Here is a 23132-nt window from a genome sequence, read left to right on the forward strand (position 1 = left end):
TATCAGTGCATCCCTCTTCCCCCCATTTCCTACACATAAGGATTTTCATATCTGTCATTTCTTATAAAATGAGTGAAATTATAGGTTAAAAACAACAAATTCACTTATTGTGATTAATGATTACAAGCTCCCTTTCCATATTCAGAAATTGCCATTTTATGGCATATACTGAAAGTTTTTAGATTTAAATGGCAACATTCTATTTTGTATAATTAGCAAAGGTTAAACTGAGTGATTATTGTCAATTTAATACTATGTGTTCAGAATGTGATTGTTACATTCTGTGACATTCCTAGTTCAGGCTTCTGTTGTTTCCCTTGAACAGCTTTGTCAGTTTGATGTCATGTATAAAACATTAGTTACGTTTGTAACAGCTTAAGTATTTTGTATGGTCAAGATGGATTACAAAACCACAATTCAAGTTAAAGCAATTATAGGATTTGTTATACACATTTACGTATATGAGAAAATCATCATACTTCCACTTGATGTTCAATATAGTGTTTGTCATTTATGACAAATTAAAACAGTAGTGTTAATATACACAAGCCCATGTTATTAAACTGTTGATTTGTATGATGAATTTATGTTGATTAGCAAAAGGACCATAGACATTTAGAAAGAGTGTGGGTCTACAGGACATAGAGTTAACACAACGAAAATAACACCATTTTCCACAACTGTCAGATCCATGGTCAAGAATAACCTCATTGAAAGTTTTTTTTTTGACAAGGATAGCTACTCCTTTTCAATTTGTCTTACTACTTACTAGTGAGGTTATCCAAACTTTATCTCTATCCTTATTCCAATTGTCATTAAGCATATTTCTTGGAGAAAGATAACATTTGCAACTGATTGGTAGAGTAAATGTAAAAGTAATTTATTTTTCTTCTTATCCTGTAGACCTTTGGCATTCCATGAATATATCTCCCACATCCTCTAATTTTAAACATGGTCCATAATATTGTGAAAGTGTATTTTAGAAGTCCTTTCCTCACAATGCAGTTGAAAAAATAAGAACAGAAATTCAACATTTTTAAATGTTCTGTATCACTAAACTCTCTCACAGCTACTACTGTGCCTAATTACATAACTACTAAGACTGAGGCAAAATTTAGCAAGATGAATACTATGTCAGCTAACTTACAAAGATTTAATCTGGAGCTAGTAATACAGAAATCAAAAAGCCATAACATTACAATTGAAGACAACTATATATACATAGTCAACTAAACTCAAGATGTGAAGTACCACACAATCAAAACAATCTACTACTGCACTCCATTTTACATGTTTATAATGAATACTCTGTGTATGTAAGGAGTTAATACCTTTATGCCTAGATTAAGCATGTGTAGTTGCTTTCTAAAAAGGAGGCAGCTCTTATAGAAAATCCTAGCCTCTTTGTTGTCGATAAATGAAGCATTTCATACTACAATCATTTATGCTTGTATAGCTGAAAAGTAGATACTAACAGTATGATATTCCTCTGTATTCAACTGATTGAGTTAAGGTCTCAAGTAATTCGCATATGAATTTAAATAGCTATCTATTTTATAAAGAACTGATAAAACACAGTCACAATGCTACCATTTCTTATGCTATATTTGGAAGTCAACTAGAAATGTTGAGCAACAAGGAGAACTGCATGATAATTAGTCCACTATCACTGGCTTATTATGATTATGTACGCATTTAGCAATAAAGCTCAATGTTGCCATTGTTAACTAGTTTTACAGAATAATAAATGGAAAAGCATTCCAATATTTCACAAGGTTTTTAACTCTATTGCTAGAACCCATGAGGCAGCTTTTAAAGTCTACTATTAACTGTTAAGAATAAAATGATTTGTACTGTGCAGACCCAGTGCCATTGCATACAAAAAAAAACATATAACTTATTGCCCCAAAAAGCTGCTCCATTTATTACCGTCACATAACTGTATGAGGTCATTGGGGAGTGGACCAGGTTGACCTATCAATGCAGGCAGTTATTTAGAGGAGGCTGGGATAGTAGGCAGATATCTGATGGTGCTTACCTTGCACCAAACTTCTTACAGGTAAAAGAAATAAATACGAGGTAGCGCTTTGCAGAAATTTAACATAACTCTTTAATGTAGTGGCAGTGTTTAAACCCTTGGGCAGGATTCACGAAGCCTCCATGTAAGAGTTATAACTCATACACGGAGGCTGCAGTTAAACGGAGTGATGTCAGCATGCTTTGCATATTCATGAGAGCATGCTGAATCACACCTAAGACTAACATGGTCCATGTAAGACAGTAGGGGGCGTGTCCGTAGGCCGAGCCCTGTAAGCGGACACGCCCCCAGAAGAGTAAAAGTGCCCAAAGTAAACACCCATGACAGAGTCCACGGAAATGTGAATAAACACAACACAACACATGCCCCCACAGACTATGAACAGAAAACATATAAATAAACATGTTATATATTTTTTTTAAATTGTAAAAATGTTTAACCGTGAGTGCGCTCGTTTGCGCGGGTGTGCCCGTAGTGCAGCTACAGTTAGCAGTCAGTGGGAAAGCATATAAGAACTAAATATGCAAAATAAGCCAGGAAGCAATAGTGTAGCGGTAGAGATGTTGGCTGAAGAGCAGGCATTCATGGTTCGAGCCCCCACAACACCAATTTTTATTTTTAGCAAAATAAGCACGAAACAAGTCCCTGACAAATATGTACACATAAAACCACATTTTATGTAAAATGTAATGAAATAGCCCCTTTATATTGAAGAAATGTGAGGTAACAAAAGAATAAAAAATGCCAGATGTGCCCATAGCTGAGCTACAGTTTAACCGGGTGAGTGCAGTGGTTTAACTGGTGCAAAATGAGTGCCCGTAGCTGAGCAGTGGTTTAACATGCTGAATTTAAGTGCCCCTAGCTCAGCGTAATATGCATGCCGATAGCCAAATGAGGCTTAAATCAGCATACCCCATTTGCGTGGAGCTGCGCACCGCGCAAACAAGCTAACTGACGGGCAACGTTGAGCAAGCCGTATCAAAACTGCCTTTACACAGATATACCCCTCAGCATGTCTAGACAGTCATGAAAAATAAAAAGCAGTGGCCAGGTTCGAACCCAGGATACTATACACCATAGTCAAGGTACCAAACCACTAAGCCACGACAGCAGTACCTAGAAATGTAATAATAGCTAATATATAGGAATGAATACAAACTGGAGCATGACAATGCAGGTTTACTGAAGTTGATACAATTCCAAAATGGCCAATCACAGATATGTGCGGGAAAAACGGACTATATAAGCCCCATAGGCGGGAATACACAGCATAAACGATTGTAGAACTGAACTGCAGGCAGAATGACAGGAGTAGGAGAGGATAGTTGCTTTCAAGCACAGAGGTGGGGCATTGAGGAGTCCAGGTACATGGTCTGGCTCCTAGTCCTCAATCATGAGGCCTAACTCATGCAGGGCCAGGTCCTCTGGGGAACATACAGAGCGGAGGCGTGGGACCGGTTGGCTCATGATCTCACCAGTGCCACAGGGATTCCAAGGACTGGTGAGCAGGTCTGTCACCACCATGCGGACCTGAAGAGATGCAAGCAGGACCAACTGAACCTTTGGATCCAGGAGGCCCGGCAAATGCCCAACACCCCACTACTGAGTAAGTTACATTTAATTATGTATGTAAGAAATTAAACTAGCTGATATTATGGAGATGTGTATTCCAATATTACTTCATTTATATTACAGCTGCAGGTATCCGTTCTGCGAACCGAAGAGCCTATGGTGATAGGCTGGTGCGGTTGCGCCACCAGGCAGGTCAGTAATCCACTACCAGTAACTGTAAAGAAATATAAAAGTATGACAGTCAGCAAAAGAGTGCAATGTAGTCACTAAGGAATAAAATGTGCAAGTAACAGTGTGAAAGTGTCTGCAAGTATTGCTTGATTACAAAAGTGTGTTTTAGCCTGTAAGTTAAACCGAAAAATGAAAATGTCTGACATAAATTCTGAAAAAAAAATGCCCCACCTGTAAGAAAATAGTACACAACCTGCAGCAGGCTGAAAAGTATAGCTGCAGAAGATGATGAAATCACATGTGCGAATATATCCCTGTTGAAATACTGAAACATGACAGAAGTGAGACTGCTGGAAAGGATTGTAATAACTACAGGTAAAACATGTCAATAAAGCCTAGAAGTAAGTATCATCCTGAATAGTAAAATGAAAGCAAGTGAGAGAGTGTGAGAAAGTGTCATGAATCCAGCAATACAGTAGTAATAACCCCTGAATAAAGTATACTGCAGTCAAGACAGAATGAAATGCATGTGAGAATCAAAACCAAACAGCGAAATCTGTTCAAAGTGTTGCTGCATCTGGAATGTGTATCCCAAAATCTGGATATGTTGCTCTCAGTCTGCAATATGCAGATAGGATGATTGTCTGATATACCAAACATCCACACTTGTCTACAGCTATATAAAGCAAATGTAGCAGGATGATGTAGCTGAACAAAGCTAGATATGAATGTGTATGAAGAACAATAAAATGTATATTGATGTTGCAGTAACAGTCCTATCACCAAGTTGAAATAGTTATCATATAGGAAACTGTAGTTAGAACAGTAGTGTGTATATATCTGTAGCTATTAGAAATGTACAGCATATGTATTGGTATTTGAAGGTGTTAATATTATTTTCTTCACCCCACCCTATAACCACATATAACCCATTCCACGTGAAAATGGTATGTGCAATCACAATTAACACCCCTGGACGTTTGTCCTGTTGGGTCATATATATTTGCATGTCCGTTGATGCATCTGCCCTGTTCATACATCCAAACCTGATGGCCTGTTGCCATCAATTAAATCTGCATGTTGTTGGACTGTGTATTGCTGTTCAAATTATGCATGTGTTATGCACGCTGTTCAATGGTGTGAATATCTGGGTGTTTGGTTAATGGGAATACTAATGCATGCTGTTACAACTAATTGTGAATGGTATTATATGTCTCTAATCCAAACTGTCACGACATAATGCAAAACATAGGACGACAGGGAAGGCGGGTTCCAGCGGACCCACCTCTCCCACCTCAGCAGGCGAGTGCACCTGGGACTAGTGCCGAGTCTGGACCCTCCTCCAGTGGCCCTGTGCCACCTGTGGGTGGAAGCGCTGCAGGGGATGGGGCTCGCCCCCCCTCTGCAAGTGTGGCCGGAGGAGTACCACCACTCACCCTCCGTAGCGTCCGGACTGTGGTGCGTAGGGAGATTTGGGTCTCTGTTCTCGAGCCCCTACGCCAGCTTGAGGCACGGGTGGCACAACTAACGGGCATGCCTGTTGCCCAGCCTAAACAGCCCCCAGCACAGCCCCGTCCTGGACAGTGAAGGAACAGTGGCAACTGCCTATGGGTGGGGATATCAGTTCCACTGTTGCCATCTGTGGGCTCATGAGCTCTGGATATCCAAACCTCCATCACCGTCAATTGTGTAACCCCCCCACATGTGTCATACACCGCCCCTGTATGCGTCTTGTTTGTCTTGTCTGTTTACCTACCCAACCTACCTCCCCAGCTGTACCGACTTCCTTCACCTGACATACCACTCTCACCTGAAAAAAAGGGCACTCTGTACCCACAAAAAATTATGCCCCATACATAGCTGCCCATTCCGCACACATGTCTGCTGGACATGGAATCTATCAATTACAATTGGCTGTACAACAAGTATTATTGTTGTCCTGACTCCTCTCTCAGGGGTGGAAGGTTTCAAATGTCACACCAAATTACATACATATGCACAGCTGTTGCTGATGAAGAAATGGGCAGCTATGGGCCTTACCTACATCCCTCCTGCACATCCCAAGCTTGTTTCCCTACTGTCTTACCCTCTTTGTGACCCTTTTTCACCACTTTCCTGTCTCCCCATTTTCTTTTCTTTCAAAGAAAATAGCGCGGGTGTGCGCCAGAGTAAGCACTGTTAAGCGGTTGTAAGCGGTTGTCTTGTGTCTGAGCTAACCGCCAGTGCGCATGCGTGAGCTCCGCACAAACCAGCGCTAACCTAGTTACAACTGCTTAAAAGTGCCTTAGTCACTTTGATTGACAGGTCCTGTACTCAGTTCAAAAGCAAAATAAAATCCCACTGTCAGTCACGAACCCAGGACCTTGGAAACACTAGTCTGTATGACCTACCACTAAGCCATGACTCTTACACAAGAACATTGTGCTAAAATAAATATAATATGTAATAGTAGGGATGAATGTAAAGGGAATATAGGATGTGTAGTACCCAAAGCATGTCATGTAGAATTACTGTCAAAACTACTGGATTCCCATAATAGTAGTGTGTGAACACAAACAGCCATGCTACTTGTTAGCTTGTAGGTAATAATGTCAGTTAAAGTACATATATAAATGTATGTATATGTACATATATATATATAAATATATATCTATATATAGTTGTAGGAGTCATTGTGCATACACACTTACTACAGGGAACATGAGAGAGGAATGGAGAGATGTGAATCTACAACACAGCCTGAATCATGAGAGAGATACTAACCTTTACACTCACAGAACACTGTCCACAGCATACCAGCATGGTCCCCGCCCTTACAATCTGAAAGGGCAACGCCTATCCCACATACCCTTTTATAGCACTGACCTGAAATCACAGTGAGAACTGCAATCAGTACACAACTGACTGTATGCAATTAGCAAATGCTGGCTTACAATTGGTGCAGCGGCCATCACATGGACCTATGCAGATACCTACAAAAGCATCCAGTACTAACACTCCACACATGCAATACATTCATTGCACTGTCTGGAAGCAGACAGAGGGAGAGAGAAAAGTGAGAGAGAGAGAGAGAGAGATAACAAAAAAAAAATTATACACTGTCTCTGTGACTCTAAGCTGTCAGCAGTGACAGTAGCAGCAGCAAGCAGAAGCAGTGGTAACGCAACCAGCTGCGACAAACACAGGTAATGCAAAGTAGCAGGTTAATAGTGTGCATACTGTGAACCCTCCAAATGTGTCATAGGTCTGTATCTATAGGTATGTCCATGTGATATGTTGTGTGTACGTAGTTCCACCAAAAGGGATGACCATACATTACATGTCAATCAGTCTTAGGCCATGATCCTGGCAGCAGTTGTCTGTGCGTTGCCCCAGCAATGGCTGTAGTGACTGCTTTGAAAGGTCAGCCAGGTTCAAAAGGCAGGATCAGCCCATCGCAAAGGCACACTGGCTGGGAACAAGTGTCTGCAGGTACCCGATATCACTGCATATGCATCCCATACTGCATAATTCCATAGCTTAGCAGACCAGGCCGGTTATGCATATGATGTGGTAGTTCCCAGGGTCAGTCGAGGTGCCTCCTTAGTGGTGTGGGACCACTGTCTCTGTATGCCACTGTCCAGGTACATATCCTGTAGTAAGGCCAAGATAAATCATCAGTGTTATATGCGGTTGTATGTCCTCTCGGAGTGCAGGTAGCACACATCCAGGGATACCATGAGGTCACAGTGATGCTGTGTGTTCTGCTCTGCTGAGGCCGGCCCTCACCTGGACATGTGAGATGATAGGGAGGTTACATACAGCTGTGATAAATATTTCAACTGGTGGGGGAGAAGGAGGGGATCGTGCACCGAACCTGTCTGCAAGACTGTTGCCAATATCCGTGTGTTTGGTGAATGTTAAGTAGGTGTGTATTAACACAGAGCATATCTGAGGCATGTGGTTCATATGTGTAACATAACTGAAGAAGGCCTTGTGGTCATCCATAGTGTTTGTGGCCATTTCCCTCCCAGAGTAGGCCGTGGCCATTGTTATGATGGACTGCAGCATAGTACCAGTGCTGACCACAGATGCCTTCCCTTAATGTGAATGTGCTCTGTCCTGCAGTAGCCTCCTGCTATTGTTATACAATCTGCCTCTGTCTGGGGTCCACCAGACAGGATGCCTAACCTTTGTGCATAGGGTCTGGGTTAGAAATGTGTGTGCAAGTTCCATGCAATCTGTGGCATGTCCGTGGTAAGCATTTGCAAAGGGGTTAGCAGTGTGGCTTGTGGCTTCCACTGGCCCAGTGTGCTGCATGGATACCATCACAGTCCCAGCAAGTGAATAACTGTCTAATCACATACATATAAAAGTAGTCTACTGTGCTGGTGGTGGTGGTGGGATATGTATATCCAGGCCGAGTAATTTCTGTCCACATCACAGTAGTGGATGGCGTCCCACATACAGTACCTTGGGATGAACCCCCAAAGTGAGGTTGTGTGGACCTGTCAGTGTGTGCTGACCGATGGGGCATGCTACTATGTTGTGTGGAATGTGGCAGGTATTGTTGCACAGGTGTTGGCTGAGCACTGATATCTGACCATGTACCTGTGTATCCAACATGACACACACACATGCAACATATGGGAGTAGTAGTATATCACTACACATGAGTATCATGTATAGTATGCGTGCCATATATTGCTGACATAGTCTGCTGATATCCTGTTTGTGTTCTCTTCCAGGGAGATGGCGCGTCAGCGTAATCCCACCTACTCTGTAGCGGAAGACGAGGAGATCCACCAGAGCCTGGTGCGGGAGTATGACATCCTGTTTTCCCGCACCAGTCAGAATCAGCAGGAGAGGGCTGCACTGTGGCAAGACCTTGTCCATAGGGTAAATGATATTGGCACGCATAACAGGACATATGAGCAGGTACGACATCACTGCAGTGATTTAATCCAAAGTGTCCATCAGCGTGCATCAGATATCCACAGGCAACAGGTTGCCACAGGAGGTGGGGTGGCCACACATCCCCACCTCACCAGACTGGAGGGGCTACTCCTAAGTGTTGTGGCTCCAGCCCCAGAACAGCAACAGCAGTACACCTGCATTATGATGGAGGCTGGTTCCACACAGCAGCACGACATGGAGCGTGCAGGTAATATGCCATATGTACACTTGACTGTTCTGTACACTGTATCATATGCAATATCAATGGCACAGTTGTGCCCACTGACATTAATCTCATCATTTCTGCAGGTCCCTCCGGGGTTACAGCAAGGCAGGCCATCCATGCTGGTGAGTGTGTTTAACATAACCTATAATAGTCCTGATAATGCTAGTAACAGTAGTGTAACTCAGTAGTGCTCTGTGTGTATACTGCGGGGAGTGCATGTGTGCATGTGTGCATGTGTGCAGGTGTGCCTGTGCCCATGTGTGCATGTGTGCAGGTGTGCCTGTGCCCACGTGTGCATGTGTGCATGTGTCCATGTGTGCATGTGACCACGTGTGCATGTGTGCATGTGGCCACGTGTGCATGTGTCCACGTGTGCATGTGTGCATGTGGTCACATGTGCATGTGTCCACGTGTGCATGTCTGCATGTCTGCATGTGTGCATGTGTGCCTGTGTGCATGTGTGCATGTGTGCCTGTGTACATGTGTCCACGTGTGCATGTCTGCGTGTGTGCCTGTGTTCATGTGTGCATGTGTGCCTGTGTCCATGTGTGCATGTGTCCATGTGTGCATGTGTGCATGTGTGCAGAAGTGCATCACTGGTAACAATGTCTGGAGACTATAACTGTGTTTCCTGTCTTCCTCCCACAGGTTCTGGCGCTGCTCTGGTGACCTGCAGCAGGGAACCTGAATCTTGTGCCATGGGTACTGGTAATGATGATATTTGTGTAATGGTACAGGAAGGTGTGTCAGGGTCCGCCATTGGTCAGCCAATTGACAGTACACAGCTGTCAACCCATCGTTGCGCACAGTCATCCTGCCAGTACATCCTTTGTCACCATTGTCCCTAGGTGATGGACAGGATACAGTGGGCATAGACCAGGGTAATGTGGTACCTGTGGCACATGCATCCCCACACAGCAGCCATGGGCAGGGTCCTCCAATGGTACCACACAGACAGTTGCCCATGGGTTCTCGTGGGAGCATCCGTGGGCGTACTGCCTCTGGCCGACGTGCCCAAAGAGGTCTGTCAACCTCAGCTATGTTTTGGACTGTCATGCAGGCACAGTCGCGTATGGAAAGGTACACCAGACAGGGTCTGAGAGAGCTGAGAGCATGTCACACAGCCATGACAGACAGTATGCATGACATTGCGGATGCTACCCGTAATTTCACCGATGTCATAGACAGACGTTGTGGGGACATATTACAGCAGTTCCACAACCAAATGTCCATGAGCCAGGGCAATGGTGGGCATTTGCGGCGTCGACGTGGCCGTATGCCGGCAACAGCAGCAGCTGGCAGTCGGCGCGGACGACAACAGGCTCGCGCACGCCCCCATAGTGCCAGCAGCAGCCCCAACAATGCTGGGTCTGTGCTGTCATTGGAATGCCCCAGGAGACCACGTGCACGTGGCTCTGGACAGTCCCAACAGGGACCTGTGTCCAGTCAACACACTCCCACTTCTGATGACAGTACGCAGTCTGGCTTAGGACAAGATACGGTCCGTAGCACCCCTGCCAGGCACAGGTACCGTGTCCGTGCCCACAGACACTGATCTGTATGACCTGCCAGGTGCAGTCTGTGGCTGTCCACAAACCCCTGTATATGGCAGCCATGAGGTGGAACTGTGTGCATGCATACACACATGCGAAATGTTAACACCTAGGGTGACCACATACACGCACACACTGCACCAACACTGCCCCACCCTGTACTGCTGCCCCTCACCAACACACATACACACACATGTCAATTGGTGGTATCAGTGGCTGACTCAGGCATACCTAATCCACTCCCTGTGCATATGATGACACTGTGCCACCTCCTGCAATCTCCAACATCATTGCGGGAACAGGTAAACACGTTGCTGATGCACAGGGGGACTACATAGAAGTGTATTAGTAGTATCATGTTGGTAACAGTACAGTGTGCTGCTATGACTGTGTGTATATCCCAGCATGCCTACTACAGTAACTGTATGAATGTCCTGAATTGTTATCTGCACCCATAGTACATACCAAAGTGTAACAGCTGCACATAATTGCATGCTGGTGGTAAGGTTGTCAACAGATAGCCGCATACATGGGTAGCACAGGGGAAAGCTAACGCAAGTAGTGATATGCAATGGTGGACATGTACAGTAATGGTGTCAAGTTGCCCACAACGACTATGCAATGTGGATGTTCGCGCATGGAGATATGTGTGCAGTACCAATGTAATCCAAATCACAAATAACTATGACATAATATCAGTTCTACCATGGGCATCTGCGCTGTGTATTCCTGGGTACATGTTGATAGTGCCTACATATTTGCATTGTTACTTACTGTTATTGTTACCCCTTCTTTGTTGTACAATGCACTACTTCCAGCCCTGTTTACTGTAGCTTTGTTTGCATGCATGTTCGCTTGGGGTTCCCTGGAACACTGCTTACACCTGCAATGCAGAGTTACAGTGCTTCTGTAGACTCCTAGTGACATGTGCATAGCGTACGATACGTATGTCAACTTTAGACATGACAGAATGTCACTGTCTGTCCTGTACGCATGTACGTTGCCTGTGACACATTGCACATGTCTTACCTGGCATTTACCCCCCGTGTGCAGTCATATATGCCAGTGCTATGAAACAGTAGCGGTACACCCACACATACACACCTTCAGTATGTTGTTCCCCATTGGCCCTATGTGCTGGTACTCACCATGGCAATCACACTACTAGGGTAGCATGTGCAAAGGTAACCTGTGAATCACCTCTATGGTCCAGCTGTGGTTTATGTGGGTCATGTGGCAATGTCACAGCTGCCACATGTATGCAGTCAGCCATCACCCTTGGCCAGGAACGTACAACACACGTGTGGGATGCCACCACACAGCCAATCTGGGGACTGGGCTCTCTGAATCCAGTAATGCCATACCCTGTCAGGTGGCATGTCATATATACTACATCCTGGACAAACTTCAACCCCAATCCCTGCTGCTACTATTGATAAAACCCCTGAAGATGTTTCTGATAGTTTTGACCAATTCTTTACTGAGACATTTCAAGCCCTAGCTAGCCATCTACCTCCTAGCTCCCCTGGTCCTGAAAGTAGCACCCCTAGAAACCTACTTGCGTTCAGCTGCCAACCAGTCACCACTTCACTTCTCCGTACCTTGATTGAAACAGTGAAATCCACTACACTTTCTGCTGATCAACTCCCTGCCAAGTACCTATCAAAATCAGATGATGCTATTGCTTACCCCGTCTCAAAACTAATCAAATGAACCATGGTAGAATCTAAATTTCCCACCATCTGGAAAATATCCTATGTAATCCCACTTCACAAAGGAGGCAGCTCTACTGAATTCTCCAGTTATAGGCCAATAGCTATACTCTCTCCACTTGCAAAGATTATGGAAACTTTATTCATAGACAATTCATGCACCACCTAATCCAAAATTGCCTTATGGCAGACACTCAGCATGGCTTCCATCCTCATCACAGCACTACTTCAGGCCTCCTAGCCTTTACTAACACCATAAACCATACTTTCAATACTAATTATATATCCTCAGCCCTCTTTTTGGATCTTTCCAAGGCATATGATATCGTTGATCACCAACTTGTAATCCACACCCTGCAAACATTCTGTCTAGATACTGGAGCCTTCCAATGGTTTCAATCCTACCTGCATGGTCGACAGCAGGCTGGCCTCTGGCAGAACAAACTCTCTAACCTTCTACCTAACACCATCAGAGTACTACAAGGCTCTTTACTAGGGCCCTTGCTGTTCTCCAACTTCATTAACGACCTTTATACTGTCATCCCAAAAGTCAGCTGTATCCAATATGCTGAAGACTCTACTCTGATCTGCTCAGCCACATCTCCAGTAGAGTTATGGTCAGCTACCCAGACCACCTTTAATACAATAGACAACTGGCTTTCTGAACATCGCCTGATCCTAAATCCCAAATAAACTAAACTGCTGTTATTTCACCAACACGTAGGTCTACTGATTTCACCTTTACCATAACATCAACTGATGGCACAATAATCTCCCCTGACCTATCTACTAAACTGTTAGGTGTCATCATAGACAATAATCTCAAATGTGACCTACATGTTAACCAAATTATCAAAGCCATCAATAAAAGACTAGGGTCACTTTACAGAATAAAAGCCTTCCTAACCCCTCCAGCTAAAGGTGCCATAGCTCACTCACACCTTCTTTCAACCCTTCTGTATGCATCCCCTCTACTCTCGAATATGAACAAGACTGTCCTTAACAAACACTCAATTTGCTACAACCACATTGCCAGGTTTGCCACTGGGCTGCCTTTTAGGACACATCATTGCATCAATCTAAATCAGCTTGGTTGGCTTGCAATACCCAGCCTAATACAGTATAACCAACTGATTATGGCCTATAAAATCCTCTATAATCCGGACAATACTCCTGCACTTCAAATATTATCACCCCCTATAACAATCCTAGACCGCTTCGATCCTCTAACAAACTACTAATTCAGACTAGCAAATTTAATAACACAGCCGGTGATTCTCTCTTTGCAAAACTCTGTAAGTAGATCCTGGAACTCACTTCCAGCTGATATTACCTTACTTTCCACCTTAGGTCAATTTAACACTAGACTCAAACAACATTTGTCACTTAACTGGCTATGTCAATGTATCAAGCCTGACTAACTCGAATGTGTAAAATCTGTTAACCAGTTTACTGTGTAATTCAATTTAATCCTGACTTGTGCTCAGGACTAACATTAACCTGTGGAACATGTTTAACTTGCTTACTTATGTAATCTCTGTAAATAATCTGTTTGTAATATGTAATGCTGGTATTATGTAATGCTGTATCTGCTTACCCTTGTAGCTTTTCTCCCCGGGCCTCCACTGGAAACGGACATGCACCCAGTCGGACTATCCCGGTCAACAAATGTAGGATAAATAAATAAATAAATAAAATATATTACAGTGACTACAATACAAGTCAGACATTGACACGCACTGACAGCATGCTGAACACACTGGGGCATACGTGGGGACTCAGAATAGCATCCTGCCTGAGCATCACACACCTCCGCAGCTGGCACACAGGCATATGTTCTGTTGGAACAGAGCACATGCCACACATAGCACACACATCCCCTGTGCCACACACTCACAGCCTGTAGGGCTACACAACACACCTGCTACAGACGTGTCAGGTACCTGTCTTGGGTGCTGCACTGGGGTCCCGCTCAACAGGCTGTATCTGGTGAAGGTCACAGTGATATGCCTCAGGGGCACTATGGTCCACCACAGAACACATGCATACAGGTCAGTCAGAGGCATGGACACATATGACTCACTCATTGACCATGCCAGTATGGCTGACCTGAGACATACCTCCCTGGACTACATGATAGGGAACATAGAATGGATCTCTCAGCATGTGGCACAGGCCAGTATGAGCATGATCTTGGTTGCCAACATACCCTCACCAGGTATGCTACCACTATATGTGGGAAGGGTGTTGTATGTCTACATTATGCTCAGTCTCCACTGTCATTCATAGGGTATCCGCTGGCTGTCAACGTGTGCTTACATGCTAGGGAAGCCACAATGATGTGCAAGGGTCATCTTGCACGTGACACCCATGGCCCGATGTATAATGGCAAAGCTCCTTGGTACATACATACTGCCTTATGCTGCAGGACATGGCTTACATAGCCACTAACAGTGCTGCTACACAACAACAGCAGTGTACACCGGAAGATGCATGCACCAGACACTGTCCTCAGCACGGTGAACTGCAATGTCTGTGCAGTACCAGATTCCTAATTCATGGCTCACAGGTGTTACCCATCACTGACAGGTTATGTCCCATACCATGCCTGTTGTCCCCTACACATGTAACACACATGGACAGGGGGGTGGTATCCCAAGGTACCACAGATACACACACCTCCAGGTTGTTGGCACAGCACAAAGTATCAGGGCCTAATCATGTGCAGCTGGCAGTGTGTCGGACTGCCATCTGGTTCATAGCCTGGCACACACAACCCTCCCATACACAGGAAGACCACCTATCCTCCATAACAACACTGGCAATATGACAGTCTCAAGAACTGTGTTTATATGGCTGGACTGCATCCAGCCAAACATTGTGCGTGAGCATTACTGTAGCTACAACATACTAGTTGAAGGGTTCACAGCATGTGGTCACTGAATTGCAGTGGAATGACATGTTACCACTACCACAACAGGTGGGAACATGCAGCACCTGTACATCGACTACATGTACACTATATGGCCCAGACCAGATGTGTATCCCCTGCTGTAGGTATTTTACCATATACACACACACTATATAGACACATACCACGTGCGGACCCTGCACAGTAAGACACAGTCATATTGGTATACATTGCAAATACCATTTATTCACTCGAGGCATGTGTCAGACATGGTAACTACTGCAGGTCACAGGTTTTTATGAGTATGTGTCACACACATACATCATGTGTGCAATGCCATTGCTGGTTTAGGCAATGGCATGCATTGTTATGTACAAAGACCCACACAAGGTCATACTGTGTGACACAACCACACGTGGCAGTTGTGGGTTACCAAAACATACCTATCTGTACTCTGACAATGGTAATAGACACAGTAGCAGAGCGCACTATTGGCATTACTAGCCAACAAGCCCTGTTTGGCTGTGCTGATAGTGTGGTGACATCCCCTGTGTTTACTGAGGAATATGCAGCATCTGGTGTATTGTAGTATTTGCCAAAAGGATCTGTTCTCTCACACTTGCATTTACACACACCCTACTACCCCCACTTGCCGGATTCATTCCCCTACCTAACTAAGCCACAATACGTGAGAGAGACGCATTAGTGAAGCGCACTAATCGGATTACTAGATAGTTCCTTTTCTCTGGCCGTACTTATAGGGTGCTAACAACATCAGTATTTTGAAAGGGTAATGTGCATCAGGTAGTGTGATCTCCTGATTGCCAAAACTAACATGTTTTTCGTACGGAAATGCACACACACAAACTCACCACATCCAAACACACACACACATGCCATTTACAGGTTTTAAACTCCTACCTAACTACATTACGACATTCAGGAGAGACGCATTTGCAGAGTGCGCTATTCGCATAACTGGGAGGCTTCTTTTCTCCTGCTGTACTTATAGGGTGCTGACATCATCTGCGTTTAGAAAGGGGAATGTGCATCCTGTAGTGTGTTCTCCCAGTTGCCAAAAGGGACATTTCCCTCACACAGAATTGCACACACACTAACCCCCTCATCCAAACACACACACTTGCCATTTGCAGGATTCAAACCACTACCTAACTATGTTATGACACTCAAGACGGATGCATTAATAGAGCGCACTATTCGTATTACTGGGGGGGGGGCTTTTCTTCTCCTGCTGTACTTATAGGGTGCTGAATCATCTGTGGTTAGAAAGGGGAATGTGCATCCTGTAGTGTGTTCTCCCAGTTGCCAAAAGGGACATTTCCCTCACACAAAATTGCACACACACTAACCCCCCCACATCCAAACCCACACACTTGCCATTTGCAGGATTCAAACCACTATCTAACTATGTTATGACACTCGAGACAGACGCATTTGCAGAGCACGCTATTCGCATTACTGGGATGCTTCCCTTCTCCTGCTTTACTTATAGGGTGCTGACATCATCAGTGTTTAGAAAGGGGAATGTGCATCCTGTAGTGTATTCTCCTAGTCTGCAAAAGGGATACTTCTTTCAAACAGTCTTGAACACACACTAACCCCCTCCACACACACTGAGCACATACAGGATTCAAACCCCTACCTAACTATGTTATGACACTCGAGACGGACGCATTTGCAGAGCACGCTATTCGCATTACTGGGATGCTTCCCTTCTCCTGCTGTACTTATAGGGTGCTGACATCATCAGTGTTTAGAAAGGGGAATGTGCATCCTGTAGTGTGTTTCCCCAGTTGGAAAAAGGTACATTTCCCTCTCACAGCCTTTCACACACACAAACCCCACTCAACCACCCACACACACTGAGCATTTGCAGGATTCGAACCCCTACCTAACTATATTATGACACTTGAGGAGACGCATTAGCAGAGCGCACTATCCGAATTATTGGCATCTGTTCTGCACCTGTAGTATTTATAGGGTGCTGACATCTTTATTTCTACAGAGGTATGTAGATGTAGTACTACCTGTCAGGTGGGGGATAGCATATATATGCATTTGCAGCCACCTACGTCAGGGTCAGATATGCACATCGCACTGGCAGGTTATGTTCTATACCATGCTTTGGGACCACAGGACCTGTAACACACAACACAACCAGTCCAGAACACCACACCCACATCCAGGACACACACTTAGCTTCCTTGGGAACAGTGCCAGGATATGCAGGTGTTCACATACACCATTCCAGTTGTTAACATCAGGTACAGGCATATTGTGTGTGAGAACTACTCAGGCCTCTACCACTTTACCCCACAGCCACTACATTTTGTGGGTCCATGTGCTATGGCAGAATCACACACCACAGCCACATGGGGGAATACATATTGCACCTGCCCATCTGCAACGTGGGTACTCACTGTTCCACACCAGAGGTAGACCACCATTGTTGATATCTGACCATACCCACCTTTCCCTGGACATCCATATCCCATCTCCACCCCCAGGCAAGGTTGTCACTGCACACAAACTGTATTTAGCACAAACAGACTCTACACTTGTGTAGACTGGGGTGGATGACTTCAGAGGACCCATGCCGGAGGACTATACTGGCCACTCAGCATAATCCTTGACAATTGCATTCTATGAGCATGTGTATGGTTTGCATTGGTCATGCTATCCCACATATACCCATGACTGCTCCACAACAAGACACCTGTCAGCTGTACACCAGCCATATATGCGCCGTACAACAGACAGAGTGACCTAATACATTGAAAAGCTGTAGCCCACAGAGGGAGGACATCTGTGAACAGTTCCGGCACGGCACTTCATTCACACATACTCATTACAACACAGTGTTGACAGTGGAATCGTCCAGAGAATGCAGATAGGGCTCCCCTCAGTCTGTTATTGACGGACACCTACTGTCAGAGATCCTCAGCAACCCTCTCACAGCACACACCGACAACATGGCTGTGACTTAGCACATTCAATCCCTGGGACCTCCATGGTGCCCCTGCTTGACAGAGGCACAGCTCAATAGCCTCACATGTTGCCTTCTGTGACCTACTTTACAGTGGCACAGTAGCCTACTGTCCTGGGGATGCAGATGCCAAGCACACTCTGGCTGAGCAGTCATTCCCTAGGGCAACAAGCCTAGTATTGACCTCTACACCCATATGTTCAATTGTCGGATGCACAATATTTGTTGTGCTGTTCTACTGTTTGCAGGTCTTTATTGCCATAGCATTCCCTGTTCCTATGACCAACTTGTGTATCTGTGGAAGATGTTTGCATATGACGGCGATCCACTATATCACTTATGTCTCTGTAGTCATTTACTGTGTGCACTGGGCTGATTGCTGTGTTGTGGTTGGTTCCTGGACTGACACGCATAAAATACCAGATATGTGTGGCCAACTGCTAAACGGAGATATGGCCTAAGTGTGTGAGCATGCCCAGTTCAGCCTTTCCATGGCATGTTGTCTGACATATGCCTCATTTATCAAAGTGTGCGAGCATGCCCAGTGTGAGCTTTCCATATGTTGCACTCTGAAGTCCACCACATATTTGTGTGTGTGTGAACTTCAACAATATCTCACGTTTATGGTTGTGTGTTGGGTGTCATGTTGTGTACTAACTGGCCAACTGCTTCGTGTCTGCCACAACAGGGATTATACAGTGCCTGCAGGGATTGCATGGGATACTTTGCAGACAGTTCTCAACATACTTTCATAATGACCTAACACTGTAGTACCGTATAGTGTACTGGTTCAGTACTTTCACTGTGGTGGACAGTATCCTGGGCTTTAGTCCTGTGACTGCTTGGCATCTTCATAGTGAGCACAACAGACTGTGTAGGGGCCAGTTGTGCACATATCACCATGTTGCAATATGTTCAGATATGGACTACCTACACCAGGCTCGTCCAACATTGCCAGTGTATTCCACAACATGGGTGGACATTGGCAAACACTAGCGATGTTCCCCAGGCCATTTCTGATGCTAGTCACAGGATGTGTTTGTCCTTCGACACACATTGTAACCGGAGTTTGCCATGACATATGTCATGGTTAGTATACTGTGCCTCCGTCTACCTCTGACATAACAGTGATACCAGGGTTAGCCTACCATCTCCCATACACTCATGAGGATTCCTCTTGTGGGGTGTCGATATGTGACTCTCTGGCTGACCTGTACCAGGAGTTTACTAAAGAGTGGGGGTGCCTTCTGTGTTATGGATCATTCAGTACAGCTTGTCCTATGTATGTCAGTGCTGGGGTTCAGGTCTCTCATGTGCATAGCTCACTGCCATTCAGATTGTACAAGGTGCAACATGTTCATTCATTCCAGGTTGGACATGGCTTCATACATCAGGCACAGCTTTCCTGTAGCTGGGAAGTATGGCGGTGTGTGGGGCTGCAGTTTGTTTACTCAGGCAAAACATGGCATCTGTTCATGCTCTTTGCTACCCCTGGTGGGGTACTGTTGTGGACTTTACAGTTGATGGAGATGTCTGCTGCGGTATATCCCACAGGGGCTATTGTAGTCAGTTGTGACGCTGATGGAGGATGACTGCAGAGCCGCAGTGAGTTCCCCTTATCTACATCTGCCAACCTTCATGTTTGGGTGGGTATATGGTACATGTTTCTGCGAACACTACAGCCACATGTTTGTCCAGTGCAGGATATCTATCACCTTTTGTACCCAGGTCTCACATTACATGTTAGGTACCTCATGGGTTAACACCTGTGTGGCAATTTGTGGGCACTTACTGTATATCCACGGTGGTTGTCTATACACAGTTCTGCAATTAGCTTGCTGACATGGCTATGGCTACAGTTGTCTGTTTGTAGGTGGCCCTTTTGTGGGTTGCTTGTGTCAGCTGGGGGTCGGATATGGTGGGCTGTTTGTACTCCTCTGCATACATGTTCAGTCACAGTCCTTCCATGTTTGCCTATACCTATGGGACATATATACAGAACGGAGGTGGGGGGGCCAAGACCAGGCCTTGTGGGATGCCACTCATATCCGCTTTGTAGTCTGACATGGATGCGGCATGTCTGACCATGTCAGTTCTGTCCTTGGTCTGGTTTGCAACCCCTTTACTGACATAGGGGTATATATTTAAGCTGGTGAACATATCCATACTGGACTTGTACGGTATTGTCTAGAAGCATGTGCCCGGTCCAGCTATGTTGTGTGGACCACATTGCCCTCATCAATGACCTTAATGACTGCTTCAAATGGGTCAGACATGTTTAGGGGCAGGTTCTGCAGTTACGACAGCCACAGTGTGTAGGGTCCAGTATCAGTAGGTCCACAATAGCCTTCTGTCTGCGGTACATACTGATCCTTTCCATAGCTGTGCAGAACAAGCTTGTCAGGATCCTGGGGTGGTAGTTTGGAGTATCCATTCAGGCAACACCTTTGCTGTGATGGACCACTGTTGTTGTACACTGCTCTTTGGGTACATATCCTGTGGTAAGGCTGACATTGGGCAGTAGTGTGATTTGGCATTCCATTATTCTTGGAGTCCATGTTGGCCTCAGCACAAGACACCATCACATACCTTTGCTGCTGTGTGTTCTGCTTTGCAGATGATGGCTGTTACCTCAGCATCTACAATGTCAGGGGACCATCAGTCTGCTGGGATAGGTATTCTGCACTCGGGGGGGGGGTGTTTGCACTGCACCTGACAGGTTGTATGTTAGCAATATGTGTGTGTGTTTGGTATGTTGTTTGTAATATCTGTGTGATAAGGGGCATATCTGTGGATGCCCAACATGGTTCCTACCATCAGTTGGGTAACCCTTGTGATTATCCTTAGTGTCCTGTATGTTTTGTATCTTCATAGGTTCATGGGTTCATACTAGGCTACACACCCTAGGCCATTAGTAAGCCTAGCCAGAGTGTGTGTGTCTTTCGCCACCCCTTGCTATGTTCAATTATGGCCATTTATGAAGTTCTTCACTGTGCCTCTGTCTGGTCGTGACACAGTGAGGACCCCCAGTATACATGTACGGTCATCCATCCACTTGGCAATATTCCTGTTGAGGGGTGTCAGTGAGGGGCTCTGCCTACCATGGATTGGGATCCTGTTTCTGGGTGTGGGGAGCCTCTGGGTTATGTATCTGTCCCTCCACACAGGACACATCTTATTTCATTATGTGTTGAGGCTGACATCTGTGACTCTCACAGCTCTAATGGCTTTGATTTCCTGTGGTGGAGCATGTCCATTACTCCTGTGTTGGACATGGCCTTGTACAACAGACATACAATGCCTCTGTGTAGGCAGTGTGTGACTGCAGTCAGCTGGGGTGTCTACAGCCAGGCAGCATATGACATATATTTCACACCCTTTATCCTGTTGGTGGGGTAACTATGAGGTCTTCTGAACCGCTGCAGGTGTCAAGTACGGTACATCACATATGAGTCATTGTAGTAGATTGTGGGTCTGATAAGGGAACAGTACAGCAGCACAGTGACCTCTGCTGATGTTGATGTGAATCATTTCATGATAAGGTGTCCAATATCGACAATCTTCATAGCCATATTGGCATTGTGGGTGTCACATGACAGATTAATGTCGACCTGTGTCCCTAGGTCCCTGATTACTCCTTGCATAAATAATGGTTTGACACCTATGTGGTACTTTGTGTGTACCTTGTCTGGTATTTGGTGGGACATTCATGCTGTCCAGTGTCTTCGGATGTCTGGGTGGAGTTCTTGTGTGTGAGAGTGTGGTCTGTCGCATGCTACAGACTGTACAGCAGTTTTGACTACAGTTATGTGCACATGGGTGGTCTCCGCTGCTTTGTGCATTGTCAGTTACCTGGCAATATGGGTGTCTGTGCTGCATATGGATACTCCCCCTCCTTTGATGATTTGGTGCAGGTGTTGGGGCCATAACACATGATATGTGGTATAACCTAGTAGTGCTGGTGTGCTATCACTAGGCTTGCAGCAGGCTTCTGTCACTGCACAGACATTGATGTTCTCCATAATGGGAAGTGCCTCAGGGGCATGCATATTGCAGTTTACACATCTGGCATTGGTCAGCATTACCCTTATGTTTTTTACCACTTATGTTTTCTAGGGTGGTGGGTAATCTTTTTGGCCTTGCCTACATACGGCTCTATGGAGGCGGCAAAGGCCTTATCCAGTATCCAGACGCACACGGGTAACAGCTGCAAGCCATCCCTGGAACAGCAGCATGGCTTGTCATGCTTGACATCTCAAGCAGACAGACATTAGACCCTCTTGGACTGACAGCTGTAACTGTGCCAGCTGTTAAACATGAGCATTCTGTGTTTGTACTGTGGCATCATTCTTGGTGAGGATTGGATGCTGCACACAGCCAGTGTCATACCGCCCTGGGGTACATACTCAGAGGGACCATCCATTTCTCTTTTCATGTTGACCAGGGAGGTACATCTCAGGTAATTCACACCAGCATGGACATTGAGTGCATCATATTTCTGCTTGCTTTGGGGTGACCTGCGTACTTGTGTTATGTGGCATTTTGTGGCAGCCTACAGGCAGCTTACTCTACCCTTTCCCTTGTTCAGTCTGGTGAGTGGGACAGCAGTGTGTCTGCCTATACAGACACCTATTACGACTGTATCAGGCATGTTGTTTCTCCTTCTGGCTTGTGACTGTTTGGCACACCAGCTTTGCGTACTATTCGTTGCATGTGCTATGTTTGAAGGTTGTGGTTGCTTGTGATCTGCTTTGGAGGCTTCTGTTGGTGTGGTGTGTTTGTAATTAAGGCCTCCGGGAATATTTGTCTGTGTTTATGTGTTTGGTTTACAATTGTGGAAGGTCTATGTGGGACTGGGTTTGTGGTGTATGTGGTTACCTTCTCCTCCTGACTAGTTTTGACAGTACTGAGTTGGTGGAGCTCAACCTCTGGTTTGGATACATGGATGCATCTATCACATATATTTGTATTTATTGGGGGTGTTGTGGTTGTCTGTGTACTTGGGAC

The sequence above is a fragment of the Protopterus annectens genome, chromosome 4.part0, assembly GCF_019279795.1.
Source record: "Protopterus annectens isolate FY-2018-M chromosome 4.part0, PAN1.0, whole genome shotgun sequence".
Classification (NCBI taxonomy): Eukaryota; Metazoa; Chordata; order Ceratodontiformes; family Protopteridae; genus Protopterus; species Protopterus annectens.